Below are 15,887 nucleotides of genomic sequence, written 5' to 3' on the forward strand. Positions count from 1 at the left end.
GTTGTACATTTTGCACAGGTGTCTCGCCCAGTCTTGTAATGCAGTTGACACAGCATGTAAAGGATGACGGAAACAGATGCAGAAGCAATAAAACATACAAGTGAAGCAGATTATGCTCTGCAATTGTTGCGAGCAAAGAAGCGTGACTACAACAACCTTATAATAAATGAAATAAATAGAAAAGAATCCTACAAGAGCTTGTTTTTCCCTCAGGGACTAATATCTTGCCAAGACTCCACTGTTCTTATAACTTCAAAATGAAGTTCATATGTAGTCTTTCAGTGTCCAATTCTACATCCCCCTTTTATCTCTAATAACATTTCCTGGTAAGGTGTATCAATAGCAAATTGCCCCATTTCACATGCAGGGCAGTTTTCCTAGGGATGACAGGCAACCAAGCAAGTACATGCTTTTGCTGAAATACTAAAATCTTGCTTTATCAGATCACAACAACCCCAAAACATGGCCTTTAGACAACAGCAATGTTTCCCCAACAGAGTGAACTCATAAGATTTGTTTTTCTTTGGAAAGTTTGATGAGATTTTTCTTAACAATGCACCTTATCAACAGCAAAGCACATCTATGACAGCACAACTTCGGCAGCAGCAGCAAGTTGGTTCTGCTGGAATGAAGTGCATCAATGGCACACCTACTACACCGGCACGCTCCTCCTAGGCAGGGCTGGAGAGTGATCCACGCACTGGCTGTGACCTGCACTAAGCTATATATATGCTGAATTTCTGATACATTTGTGATGTTTATGTAAGCACAGCACTATCCCACAGCCAAGGTCCTGATGAGTTACTGCAGTTATAGCTGATGAGTGGAGTTGGCTGGCTAACCAGCAGCCAGGAATGAAGGGAGGGCTCACTGCAAAGCAGTGTGCTGCAGGATAACCCCGTAACTACTCTCTTCCAAGGCATATGTATTGTACAGTACAGTTCATTCCCTTACACCGAGACCAACAGCACAAACCAAAACAGTCTTTGCGTTTGAAGGAGAAGGGATTTCCTGAGAAAATACATTCAAAGAAGGCAAAGATTGCAGCATAGCTCCCTCCACTGAGCAGTCAAAACTGCGAATAAGATGGGTTTGAGAAGAAATCAGGCTTTACTAGAAGTGGACTCAAAACTATGGGTGCATATCCAAGAGCTCACCTGAAGCTTAATGAAAACAACAGGGGGCAGGGAGGAGGGGAACAAACCAAAGAACACAGGCTTCAGTAAGGCATGGAGAGGTGCCCACCACCCCGCTCAGTGCACTGGGCAGGTGCACAGAGTCAGAACCTGGCCTGTTTGGGGAGAGCTGCGTAAGCGTGTGAGTATCACTGCACCTAAATGTGAGAGAGCCAAGAAGTATTTGAGTGATATATCTTCCTCATAAACTATTTTCCTGGAAATGTTCTGCTTGCACGTACAACGTAAGCAAAACGTTACTGCTTTACTTACCAGGTATTTTACTTCGTTGCTAAAATATTTAAATGATTTAACAGAGAAGGCTACTCATCTGCTTTTCTTTCTGGAGGAATGAGTATATTAATAAAAATCTTGCTCAGTTGAAAATTTGCAATTTAAACTCCCTTTACAAAGAGATTCCTTTCTCAAGATAAAACCCACTAGTTCTCTAACTAATGTTCCTTTTTCATCATTGATAATTAATCTGTTGTTAGGAACTGAATTCAGTTTTGGGGAGGAAACGTGACTGACACAGAATGATAAATGCAACTCTCCCTAATTCTATAATTACTATGTAATAACAATTAATGAAATATTATTTTGCTAGGTGAAGGGGCTCCTGTGCTTTTAAGATTTACTCTCATGATCAACTGTGTCCCTTATAGCTATCGGAAATAAAATTAAAAGAAGATATTTCCTAAAAAATAAACCTGCACATAGCTCTTAATTACACCTTGTTTCTTTTGCAGATTGAAATTTGGCAGTAATTGCTGCAGAAGCTCATAACCTCAGTAATATCTGCCCTGCACTCATTTAGAGAAGTCCACGCTGAATCTCAGTCCCACTTGTCAACATAGAAGAATTTGAAAAATATGAGCATTAGTTTTAGTGGACAGATACTAATTGGGTTGTTATTTTGTCACTGTGTAAATTCTCAGTGACCTTTCCAAAAAGAGCTAACAAGTCAATACAAACTGTTTCTTCTTGACTTTCTCCACCTCCTTGTTATTTTTTTTTTTAATTTTTAAACAGCCATCATGTTTCTTCATCTTTTTTCAGCTGCATAATTTTTTTTTTTTTAATTTATTTATTTTTTTACTTTTCTTAAGGTAGAAAGGATAAGTTAAGTTGGTTTCTTGTTCATTTCTTTACTTTGCATTTTATGTTAATGGACATTTTCTCAGTTGCTAACTCAAATAACTTGCTCAGTACTGAAGGCAAAAAACATCAGATTTGCAGCACCAACTACATTAAGAGCTCAGTCCACTCCTCAAATATGAAAACATAACGAAAATGCATATAGAAGGGCCAGTTTTCAGCAGCTGATACACATTTGTGTATCTTGTAAAGAGATGACACTGAACAAACATAATCTGTTTACATCTGCATACCCACTGAATTTACCAAATACTTATTCGTAACTACAAGTTATATCAGCACAGTTACAGACAAAAATTGAACCAGCTCTGCACTCGAGCACTTCCTCTGGTGAGCAATGGGTCTTGCTAACACTGCAGACAATGGAAACCCAAAGTTATTGTTAAGAGAAAAAAAGATGGCATGGAGAGCTCTGCTCTTAGAACACTATCTCCTGAAAGCAAATGTTTGTACACAAGTGCATACACCGTGGGGAACAAATAGGAAAAATGAGAAGTCTTAGAACGGTTTCAGAATTGTGACCTGACCAGGATGACAGCATTACAGCCATGGTGGAAGAGCTGGCTTGACTGCAGTGCTGGAGCAATGAATGGATGCAGGCTTCTCTGACAGACTGGGTGTGAACAAAGCCCTAAATAACCTCTTTTGCCTGGACACGCTTTGATCATACAATCATAGAATCACTAAGGTTGGAAAAGACCATTAAGATCATCTAAATCATGATGTGGATTGTTGGCCTCCAGAGGCTCCCCTCCAACCAACAAGATCAGTTTTGTTTGTTGGTTTTTGCTCTTACTTTTGAAAAGAAAACACTCAATCACTTGCATTCACTCGTTCAAGAAGAATGTTGCAAATGAGATGCTTACAGGGAACAAAATAAAACATGAGATGTTATAAGTTTTCACAGGTTACTGAAAATACAAGATATTCATCCACACAAGATACTAAATTTTGTGTAGTATTAGCTAACAGTGCAAACTGCAGAAGTTCACTTTATATAAAATCCACACAATCCTTGCCAATCATGTTAAACAGTGTTCTTTGCTAAGATCCTAAGATCTTTATTCAATTTTTATGTTAATATTTTGGGAAGCAGCATCCTGTCAGGCATACAATACTTCACATCATAATCCTGAAATACATTGTCTTGCCTTCAAATTAAACCTATTCCAATGGAAAAAAAAAAATCCAGATCCTCTCACTTGTTCAGCAAAAACTTCCCTGATTTCAACTCCACAATTCCATTAATGTTGGGAACCTCTTGCATTATTGACAGCCTCTTGATTTCCACACTGAAAAACTGAGTGTGAAAGTATGTGTCCTAACATATACTAAAAAGCAAACTGGAGATTTTTGGAAGATGCCTTAACAAAAAGGACAAACCAACAGAAACTTTTCTGGCTGAACTCCCTTGACATTTTTAATATCTTGTTGTCTCAGTCTGTGAGGAAAAAAAATAAAAAGCTTATAAAAGTACCAAATACCAACTAGCAATGCCTCATTCATACATCTGTTTGCTAACTGGAAACTGGACATTTTTATACTGTGCAGTGAGTATATGGATTTAAGTTAAATAAGAGAAATAGTAGCAGTCATCAAATGAACACACAGGTAGCTAAAACCATTTAGACCCAAGGGGATTACACACTGCAACTCCTTCATTACTAATACAGGATTGGAAAATTGATAATACCAAGCAGAAAACTCCCTTACAAGGAGATCTCACCATCTGGCTTATCTGAAACCCACGGGGAGTTAAACAATAAAGGACAATAATTTTCCATCAGCGATGCAGCAGCACAGAGCGGAGGACAAGAACCAGACAAACCCCAGAGAGATCCGTGTTTTGAAGCATTTTTTTTTTTGCTGGATTCTTTATATTTTCTTGCAAACATTAACCCTTAGGGAGACAGTATGAAAAACGGTGATGATTAACCTTACCATAGAAATTATGAAACTTGAAGCATATCAGTAATTTCCTCACTGAAATCATATCATTACTAATTGAGTAATACATCTCAGAATCATTGATTTCTAGAACTGATGCCCTAATCATGAAAATACACTTCAACACAAGTTTGTGCACTCTATTCTAACTTTCTGAAGCTTTTGAGCTTCCAAATGTAGTAAATTCTACATCACTATGCCGCATTAAGATAATTAGATATTTTTAAATTACTAATTTAAATCTAACCAATTACCTGCTCATCCTGTTTATGAGGAATTCCTGAACAAATAGAAATCCGTGGTGTGTGCTTTAATGTCTTAAACAGCACGTTATCAAAAACCACAGACTATAAAACTTCCTTACTCTATACCTCGTTAGTCATACACAAACAAGTTTCACTTGTCAGACAATAAAAACACGTGATTGCAAGCATGCTGTATATTATATCAGTGGGATAATAAGCAACATCAAATTTACCCTTGTCAGCTAACTGCTAACTGTTGGCAGCTAGAAATAATGCTAGAGCCAAATACATACAATATTTGTCTATCCCATTTATCTACTGTAGATTTTCCCACACATATTTATCTGATAAAAATATTAGTGATTATGAGGCAAAAGAGCGAAATGGACCACTGCACAGCTCTAGCACAGAACTTGCTAACTTTCCTTTCATCATTTTTTTTTCATTTTTGTACTCCAAAAATACACATATCTGTAAAAACACAAAATACTATAAAATCACAATAGTTGCATGGGCATGACTTGGCATTAAAATAGTATAAACTCAACAGAATCACCACGCTTTCATTTCCCTTGTCAGTTCCTAGGATGTATTGTGCATGAGTGGCACATAATTACAAGATGTTTTTAGCTTCTAAGCACCATTATCATCATGGTTGCCTGCTTTCCTGAACAATTTAAGACGTTACCAACCATTAAAATACAAGCAGATTAATCAAGGTGTTCTTGGATAATTACCATGAGAAGTTCGCAGATACATTTAGCATAAGCTTTCATTCTAAAAAACGCACAAAATTCCCTTAAGCGAGGCAAAACAGCACCACCATATAGTAGAGCAGATCCTCTTGTAAATGTAAATCCTCTCCTCTTTTTGTGCCACAATAGAAATAAAAGTTCTTCTAACAAACTCTAAAAAAGAATAACCATCAACAGCAAAATTCAGTAGGTATTCACTGTGAGTCTTCCAAAATGGCTTGAGAGAAGTCCTGAGGAGAAGGATTTTGGGGTGCTGGCTGCTGAAAGATTCAATATGAGCTGGCAATGTGCACTTAAAGTCCAGAAAGGCAACCGTATCCTGGGTTGCAGAGGGATGAGCAGGTCAAGGGAGGCGATTCTGCCTCTCTACTCTGCTTTCATGACACCCCACCTGGAGTACTGTGTCCAGTTCTGGAGCCCCCAACACAAAAGGACACTGAGATACAGGCGCAGGTCCAGAGGAGGACCATGAAGATGATCACAGGGCTGGAGCACCTCCCCTACAAGGACAGGCAGGTGGAGTTGGGACTCTGTAGCCAGGAGAAGAGAAGAAAGCTCCATGGGTGTCTTAAAGCAGCCTTTCAGTACCTGAAGGGGCCGAGAAGAAAGCTGGGGAGGGACTTTTTATTAGGGCATGTAGCAACAGGACATGGGTTTTAAACTGGAAGAGAGTAGATTTAGACTAGATATCAGGAAGACATTCTTTCCTGTAAGGGCTGAGATGTGCCTGTTAAGGCATTCATACGGCAGGTCCTTCTCTACTGTAGAGAGGACTCCTCAGTAGAGAGGTCTGCCTCTAACCTCTACCGATGCACGCCCTTATCTTATCCCATCCCTCCCACATGGGCACAACCCTGCACTTGCACTTCTTCCACCTCATCGCCTTCCTTCCTTTCTGACCAAAATGAGGGCTCGTCCGGGATTTGAACCCGGGACCTCTCGCACCCTAAGCGAGAATCATACCCCTAGACCAACGAGCCAACTGAAAACAACACCCTCCTGCACTCACTCACTCCAACTCCTCACTCCGCACTGCACCGCACAAAGCTCTCCTTACACCTCGCACAGCGCTGCCCAAGCGCTTCTTCAACTCCAGCACCCTGGGGCTCTGCCCCGCACAACGCTCCTGGAAACGCAGCACGGCCTGACACGTTATGCCGCGCCTCCTCATCGCACAAACACTTCTGCTTACCTACGGCCGCCAGATTTCAACTCAACCTCACTCGCTCCCCGCCACTCTCCTCACCTGCTCATGGGGCACCTTTCATTACTTCACTCTCTACTGCGCCTTTAGACGCTTCAACTGCGCCAAACGGAAACAAAATCAATCAAACAGATCTCAAAGATGCCCACACATCTGGCTGGCACGGTACTCTGAATTCTTACTCCTCTCTCAACAGGTTTAAAATTGTATCAAAATCAAACGGAGTGGCTCCACAGGGCCACGGAGATGAGCAGAGGGCTCCAACACCTCCCCTGCAAGGACAGGATGAGAGACCTGGGGCTCTGCAGTCTGGAGACCAGAAAGCCCGAGGGGCACCTTACAGTGACATTCCAGTACCTGGAGGGGCCTGCAGGAAAGCTGGGGAGAGACTTTTTAGAAGGGCATGTAGAGACGGGAGGAGGGAAATGGCTTTAAACTGGAAGACGGTAGACTTTGACTACAGCTTAGGAAGAAATTCTTTACTGTGCAGATGGTGAGACGCTGGAACGGGTTGCCCAGAGAGGTTATGAATGCTCCCTCCCTGGAAGCATTCAAGGCCAGGCTGGATGGGGCTGTGAGCAACCTGGTCTAGAGGGAGGTGTCCCTGCCTGTAGTGGGGGCGTGGAACGAGGTGTTCTTGAAGGTCCCTTCCAGCCCAAAACATTCTGTGATTCACAAATCACATCTGATTCACACAATCACATTCTGTGATTCTATGAAAATCAAATGAACAAGAGCTTACTTGCACAGACATATATTGCACAATTAAAACTAATTTGAAGAAAGAAAAACTAAGATAAAGGATAAATCTTCATTTTGGGTTCCTAATAAATTTTCTCAATATCCGTGTAAAGGTACCTAGGATCAGATATTTATAGGCTTTTGGATTCATATAAAGAAGCCCTACTCTGAAACGGCCCTGTACTTTATGTACAGTCAATGGGCCAGCACTGGAGTTTGCTCATGAGAGGCAGAATAAAAAAAACACCGAGCACACGAGTGCAAGATGGAGAACAGAAGGAGAGAAAGAAAGAAGGAGAACAGAAGGAGCTAGGGAAGAAAAAAACACAACAAAACAACACTTGCACAGACTGGTTTGCTGAACATGCTCAGCTGGTGTGAATTAGTATAAAAGCTCTTCCAGCATCAGTGAACCTGTGCCAATTCAGACCAGATGAGATCAATGCTGTTGTTAGCCAAATGGCAAAAGAAAAAAAACAGGCCCAGTTATTATTTATTCTAATTTCTATGCACGTGCACATAGAAGATGTAACCACTGTTATTCCTTTCTCAAAGTGTAAGTATTGGAATCAGAAGTTTTGTGTTTCCATGCATTTGCTCACATTTATTGAATGCACAACTGCTTGATCTATGTAACAAAATTTCAGATAAGATTCACCTTAATTCAGATTTCATAAAAAAACACAACAGAGAGTTGGGCCAGGCAAGGCAGGAGGATGCTTGCCAAGCTGTATGTTTTATGAGAAGCCATGTGATTGGCTTTGAAAAACATTCTTATAGAAGTCAAGAAAATTCAAGCATCGAAAACACAAAAAGAAACTCAAGAAAAGCAGACTCAGGAAGATGGTTTAGACCAATACTTGAAGTGTACAGTCATCATGCTGTTGTGTGCAGCTGATACTCATCTAATGGCAGCACAATGAGGAAGTGAGTTCAGTCAAACTGCTAGTCATATTGTTCACTCTTGGCTTTAGATTTAATCAGTTACTTAGCCATATGCTTAGACAAGCTTTTTAGGCAAGCAAAATAACCCCTTCCTGTCTCTCTTTTGCAACCAGAGTAACTGCAGTGATGTCCATGCAATCCATGGAGGCTGAAGGTTCATAGGCTGCTTCTTGACCCAGCTCAGCCAGAGGCCAGTTTCAGCCCAGTCAGGCCAACAAGAAGCTCCAAGAAGAAAAACTTACTCCTCTTCTTTCTAGCCAAGGTGAATGCATTAGCCAGCTCTGCCACAGTTAGTCCACTTGTGGCAGACATACCTTGGGGCTTGTTTGAGATATATATTCACTAACCAAGATTTCAGAACGCTCCCATTCTCTCAGTAACCCAAAAGCCGGTTATTCTCAATTTTCTGTACCTACCACTAATCTCATTATAAATTCATAATTACTTCAGTTTTATTAGACCAGTTTAAACTAGCAAATCTGCCACCTGTTATCACAGAATCACAATGGAGTCCTGACCCTCCCCAGTTTTTGACCTTAACTTTCACAGCCACACAAATATGCTATATAAAGGAAATTGCAAAGACTCCCTGTATCAATCTTTTCTGTCCTCGAATCCACATAGTTCACGAAAGAAAGGCAGATAAATTTACACAACTACAATTCAAGCACTGCACAGATGATTATGTATGTATGCACGTATGTATGTATAAGAAGTACTGTTCTCTGCCCTTAAACTGCTGTGTTTCCAAAGGCCATGAAGATAGCAAAGCCAAACCAAACCAAAACCCCAAAAGCTGCCAGAATAAAATCTTACTTACAAAAACACTTCCAGGACATGACATACAAATATTGCCTATTCCTCTCAACTACCACTGAAAAGAGAAAGTTTTGTGTCTCATAAAAATTGTAAAACTGCTCTGCTTGCCCTATGTGCCAAAATGGTACACAGCATTAGGACATGATTTGAGGGAAATAAATATATACTTTGTGGGTACAGTGCTGATGATACCAGGTTTGATACTGTTTGACTGAGCCAAGAAACATACATTGCGATCATCAGAATCACTGTGGAGCTCTTCTATATATTTGCCATGGTTGATGAGCATGATCAATAAAGATTTAGAAGTATCCCATGAGCTTAGAAGCTTACAGAGGTCTCTGCAGTTCACATGAGCATAGGTTTCTCAGGTGAAATAAAGGCACAAGGCTATCACTCAGGCTGTTAAATGGTGCCTGTCAAAAAAAGAGGCAGGCCTGATTACTTCAACTATAGCAGCTAAATCCATCTGGTGCTCAGTGACCATCTCAGCAAGCACTTACAAACTTCAGAAGACTGAGTTACTATGACATGTCTTCAAGATCTATGCAAAAAAATCATTACTAACAAGCTTTTATTACTTAAGCCTTCGACCTTAAAGCTTAACAGGGTGACAACAATGGTCTGTTACTGAATTGAGAGCAAAATGGGAGTAGACTGGTACTTCTGAAGCCAATGGTAAACGCTCTGCACCCAAAGTCATCCTATTTCTAATGTTGTGAGATTTGATTTCAGTGTTCAACGAAGTGTCTTCTAACAGCTGCACACTGGAGAGGCACAGGCACAACAAAAAACAAGCCGCATGTTGCAGCAGCTCTGGTTTCAAAAACTCCATGATTTCAAACCTCAGAATTCTTCAGAACACTTCAGGTCATCACCTCAGCCACAGTCTTGCAATTCAAAGCAGCCAGTAACTGGCAATCGCTGACACTGATGATACTCTAAGGAGGGGAGCTGTGGGGACGTTGTAGGAATTGGACCACAATCGTTCAATTACCAAGCATAGCAGCAGAACTTATCACAGTGAAACATGTGATATGCACTGAGACATAATTCTCTTAAGAACCTCTGTGCAACACACAGAATTGCAGAGGAACCTCTGGAGATCATCAGGTCCAACCTCCTCCTCAGGCAGAGCCTCATGCCCAGGACTGGGTCTCACTGAGTTGTATGTCTACAGATAGTGACACAGGTCAGTAATTTGCTGTTGAATTGACTAGGATATATTGACTTTCAATTTTTTTTTTTAAAGAAATAGTCAATAAGTCGAAATACTCAAAACCTACAAAAAGACAAGATTCTGTACGTCCATTAAAAATCCTAAGCCTCACAGAGCAATCCCTGCCTCCCAGCTAAAAAAACGAGCGGAGAAAACATATCCATGCAAGCCACTGCTCTGGATTGTAACAAACACAATAGGAAAGCCATCTGAAAATAATGAATGGCAATGCAGAAAACAAGAATGTATCACACTGCTAGAGAAAGCCTCAAAACTTTGCCAAGGACCTTCACCTGGTTTGGATTCCAGATGGACAGCACAAAGCATTCACACCTCTCCATGCATTTTGCCTGACATCTTAAGATTTCCATCTTTCAGAAAAGATCCTTTAAGCAATAAAAGATCTATAACAACTTTATTTAAGGACTCTCAGAAACATTCCAATAAGAAGGCAAAAGAAAAATTTTCATCTTTATGAAAGACCTCAATAGCAGCCAAAAACAAAGTATTACACTGCATGATTCCCAGCTGATCTTCTATATCAGCAGAAAAGAATAATTTTTAATCTGTCCTTCCTTGCAGAAAACGCACAAGGTAATGTTTCAAAAGAATAAACATCTGCTCTGGGTGGGGTCATAAAAAAAGAAATCACGAGCCACTCTGCAAAAAAAAAAACCCTAAGTGCATGGATTTAGAAGAGACCATGATGAATGTATGTTGATTATTTGCTTAATACATTTGGAATATATTTTCTCATTTATTTAATAGGTTTTTTCTTTCCGCAAAGAAAGATCTTCCACTGGGACTCATAAAGGCAGTAATATTTTGGTAAGTTACTATTACACTAAGAATAGTAGAGATTGTCTCGCATTTTCTTGTTCACAGCTTTATAATTAACAAAGCAGAAATGTAGGCTGTTATGTTTGAAGGAAGTTTCCCCAGAGAGATCAAATAATCCAAAGCAGCAACAGCTTTCTACAGTTCTGAATATAATTAGAAGAGTTGATTTCTTTTTATGGTGTAAACAGTCAGAGTTAAGTAGATGTGCCTTGGTGATTGTCGCTTCATTCCTAAGGGCACCTGCAAGAAAGTCCAGATGCTCTCTGCCACATCTGTAAAGTATTATTGTTAATTCATGTCATACTAACAAATGCATTTTCATAGGTAGGAGCACTTTGTCCCCAACATTACAATGCTGAATCTGGAGTCAGTACTGCAAACTGAAGGGCAGATCATCAGCACAACAAGGATTGAACAAACCTCTCCACAGAAACATAGTTCTCCTAAACTCTGGCTCTGTTATTAAAAAAAAACCATATCTCTGTTATGCTTACTGGAGCCAAATATTACAAGTGTGATCACATATACAGAACAAGAAGCATTTATATATTTACATATTGATAGAGATGTCCCACAAAGACACACCGTGGTTCTGAACTAGTGTTTTCAGGGTTAGTAAGAAAAAGCTCTTTTTAAGCTCAGACAGCTATAAGTAAGAGCTAAGAGTGTGAACAGAACACAGGGTTTTCACTCAAGGGTAAAGCTTAGTAGAAATATCACAGAAGACAACAGTACAGGACAAGTACAGCAGAACACTGGAAGAGCAGCCTGCAGTATAGTGCCAAGGCAGGAACAACAAGCAGCTTCCCTCTCCTCCTGGTGGCATCACAGAATGTCACACTGGATGGTGCCACAGGCCTTCAGGGTGTAAAATGTGGCTGCTACAAAGCAAGCGTAGTGCCAGCATTTCTCCCTGAGTGCTCAGGAAGGCATGCTCCTACAACACACAGCACCAACATCAAAAGCACTCAACATCTGCTACAGCTGTGGATCCCACAGAAGTTCTCAGTCTGCAGCTCCTTAACAAGGTCCTATTTTTCTACCTTAGCCACATACAGCTAAAAAGCTCTCTTTTCCCACCACTGCATCTACCTCTCCACAAAGAAAACATATTCCTACAGACATCATTTCCGTGCTCTGGACACTGGTGCTTTCCGCCTCATCGCCACCTGGCTGCCTGCTGACTCCTGCCCCTTCTCCCTCAGGATCCACCTCAGATGAAAATAATCTGTCTGGAGAGGCTGGAGAGAGGTGCCGACTGGCAGCAGCAGGCACTGGAATCACGAGAGCAATACACCAACACTTCTCATTTTGAGTGGTCCTTTTGCTCTCTGTAAATCAGGTACAACACTGAAATTAGGGATGGATTGTCAACTTCTTTCTTTTTGATGATGCAGCATGGCGGCATATTTTCAAATATATACAAATCTTTCTTCACCAGTCCATTATATATTATCCCCACAAATGTGCAGATAGATTAGCAGTATGCTTTTCAAAATGAATTACAAGAGATTTCAAAAAACATAAACATCTCCTGTTGAAATTGCTTTCAAAGGAAGTTTTAGTATCTGGCTCCTCTGAAAGAAGAATCCATTCTTTATGGGGACCAGCACCAGGAATCAAAAAGTATGGCCCTCTGACCTTTCAATTATCAATACCTATCAAACCTAGAGTAGCAAGAGCTAGATGGTAGCACAAGGTTCTAGTAATGTGTATCCAATCATGGCCAATGCAGCCGGCTGCCAGTATCTCACTGCAACAGTTAGTTGTTCATTACCTTTTTTTCCTTTTCACCACCTAATACTATCACCACACAACAGACACAATATCTACGTTATTCTATTAGTTTTTTTCTGTTGGAAATGAAAGAAACGTATATGACTGTTCAATACTCTTTCTGTGATTTTTGTCTGAAAAGGGGATGTAAAAACAAAATATGCACAAAAAGAACAAAGATCTCACTGAGCTAATTCACAGGAATAGAAGGATACACACTGGCGAATCCCTAGATCTTCTCAGGGTTCTGAATATTTGCTGTCTCAGATCACATCAGGTTTGATAATAAAGATTTTCATAGAATCACAGAATGTTTTGGGCTGGAAAGGAACCTTCAAGACCACCTCGTTCCACGCCCCGCTACAGGCAGGGACACCTCCCCCTAGACCAGGTTGCTCACAGCCCCATCCAGCCTGGCCTTGAATGCTTCCAGGGAGGGAGCATTCATAACCTCTCTGGGCAACCCGTTCCAGCGTCTCACCATCTGCACAGTAAAGAATTTCTTCCTAAGCTGTAGTCAAAGTCTACCGTCTTCCAGTTTAAAGCCATTTCCCTCCTCCCGTCTCTACATGCCCTTCTAAAAAGTCTCTCCCCAGCTTTCCTGCAGGCCCCTTCAGGTACTGGAATGTCACTGTAAGGTGCCCCTCGGGCTTTCTGGTCTCCAGACTGCAGAGCCCCAGGTCTCTCATCCTGTCCTTGCAGGGGAGGTGTTGGAGCCCTCAGCTCATCTCCATGGCCCTGTGGAGCCACTCCGTTTGATTTTGATACAATTTTAAACCTGTTGAGAGAGGAGTAAGAATTCAGAGTACCGTGCCAGCCAGATGTGTGGGCATCTTTGAGATCTGTTTGATTGATTTTGTTTCCGTTTGGCGCAGTTGAAGCGTCTAAAGGCGCAGTAGAGAGTGAAGTAATGAAAGGTGCCCCATGAGCAGGTGAGGAGAGTGGCGGGGAGCGAGTGAGGTTGAGTTGAAGTCCGGCCGCCGTAGGTAAGCAGAAGTGTTTGTGCGATGAGGAGGCGCAGCATAACATGTCAGGCCGTGCTGCGTTTCCAGGAGCGTTGTGCGGGGCAGAGCCCCAGGGTGCTGGAGTTGAAGAAGCGCTTGGGCAGCGCTGTGCGAGGTGTAAGGAGAGCTTTGTGCGGTGCAGTGCGGAGTGGGGAGTTGGAGTGAGCGAGTGCAGGAGGGTTTTGTTTTCAGTTGGCTCGTTGGTCTAGGGGTATGATTCTCGCTTAGGGTGCGAGAGGTCCCGGGTTCAAATCCCGGACGAGCCCTCGTTTTGGTCAGAAAGGAAGGAAGGCAATGAGGTGGAAGAAGTGCAAGTGCAGGGTTGTGCCCGTGTGGGAGGGATGGGATAAGATAAGGGCGCGCATCGGTAGAGGTTAGAGGCAGACCTGCTGGGAAGGAGATCACTAGAGAAGGACCTGGGTGCCCTGGTAAAGGTTAGAGGCAGACCTGCTGGGAAGGAGATCAGTAGAGAAGGACCTGGGTGCCCTGGTTGAACAACAGGCTGGCCATGAGCCACCACGGTACTCCTGGGGTCAAGCAGACAGAAGAGCTCCTCCGGTGCATTAAAAAGAATGTAACCAGCACCTCGAGGGAGGTAATCCCGTCCCTCGTCAGGCCACATCTACAGTTCTGGATCTCCCAGTTCTTGAAAAAGAGGGAATTTCAGGAGAGTCCAGCTGGACAACTGTAAGGATGACAAGGGAATTGGAGCATCTGCTCTATGAGGAAAGGCTGAGAAGAGACCTGGGACTCTTCAGTCTGGAGAAGGCTAAGTGGGGAATGTCATCATTTACAAATATCTAAAAATGCAGGCATTAAGTTGATGGATGCAGGCACTTTTCAGTGCCACGCAGCAATAGAACAAGGGGCAATGGACACAAACTGGAACACAGGACTTTCATTCTGGACAAGAGGAAGAATTTATTTCCTTTGAGAGTGACAGAGCACTGGAAGAGGATGCCCAGAGAGGTTCTGGAGTGTCCTTCTATGGGGATATTCAAGACCCACCTGCGCACCCTACTCTACTGAACCTGCTTTAGCAGTGGGTTGGACCCAATGATCTCTTGAGGTCACTTTCAACCCCTACAATTCCACTATCTGTAAAATAAGGTAGTCAGATTCTGCCTTGATCCCACTCTTTAGACCAGATGTCATGGGAAAGGAGAACAAAGGGCTACACTCTCATAAGCATCAGCTCACACACACATGATAGCCTTGTTGTCTTTGAGAGTGTCTGGCCGCAGAGGAAGGTGCAGCTATTCGGCAAGAAAGGACTGTGTTTGCAAACAGTCTCTCGTGGATCCCAAGGATCACACATTCTAAGGTCTCTTTTTCTCCAGCCAACAAGAAATACACTGAAGTTTCAGACAGTGTCTGATAAAGAATATACTTCTGGAGAAAAAAAAGCAACTAAGGTAAGTAATCATCACGTTTGCCTTTTAATATTTAATATGGAATATCCGTGAGCAAAACTTTCGATTATGGGACAATGTGCCTGCATCATCTCTGATTATGTCACTGCATGCAATTAAGCTTCTGAAAGAGCATGAATAAGTAACACAGGAGGAGAATGGAATATTCAGCAAAGACCTAAGGAGACCATCACATTAAATTCTGATTCATCTGCGAAGGAACTATGTTACACTGAAAAGCATAATTATGCATTTTGTCTTAATATGCTCTTAACAGTGTAACAGAAAGCATCTATGCTCTGTTCTTGGCAGTGGATGAGCATAGAGCTCAGAACTAGCATGCCCTACCTGTAAGTATAAAGTCCAGTACATTTGTTTTTTTTTTATTAACTCATTAATTACAGTTATGCTGTTTTTGAAGCATTTACCATGTAATACATGTGACAACAAATGCAATAGGTGAAAAGTATACAGAACCAGTGGTTGCTCATACAAGCAAGTCATCCAACAATTTGAGGATCTTAGGCAGACAATATGAACATGCTTGCATACTTAATGAGAACAAACACCAGAAGCTTTCAATATAAATAATTGCTAAGAAGGTGAATGAAATCCTTCTGAAAGCCTCGGGGTATTTTCCATTTCCT

At 41.7% G+C, this 15,887-nt stretch overlaps 1 protein-coding gene and 2 non-coding genes across 5 annotated transcripts in view; 1 reads left to right on the forward strand and 2 right to left on the reverse strand.

Annotated features, from left to right (window-relative positions):
* Window positions 1-15,887, reverse strand: part of FARS2 (phenylalanyl-tRNA synthetase 2, mitochondrial) — a 243,254-nt gene that overhangs the window by 108,448 nt on the left and 118,919 nt on the right. The gene's annotated exons all lie outside the window — the stretch shown is intronic.
* On the reverse strand, window positions 6,189-6,260 carry TRNAP-AGG (transfer RNA proline (anticodon AGG)). Its single transcript has one exon. It is a non-coding gene; the product is annotated as a tRNA-Pro (tRNA).
* On the forward strand, window positions 14,023-14,094 carry TRNAP-AGG (transfer RNA proline (anticodon AGG)). Its single transcript has one exon. It is a non-coding gene; the product is annotated as a tRNA-Pro (tRNA).

Source organism: Phasianus colchicus, chromosome 3, assembly GCF_987193195.1.
Source record: "Phasianus colchicus chromosome 3, bPhaCol1.hap1.1, whole genome shotgun sequence".
In the NCBI taxonomy this organism is placed as follows: domain Eukaryota; kingdom Metazoa; phylum Chordata; class Aves; order Galliformes; family Phasianidae; genus Phasianus; species Phasianus colchicus.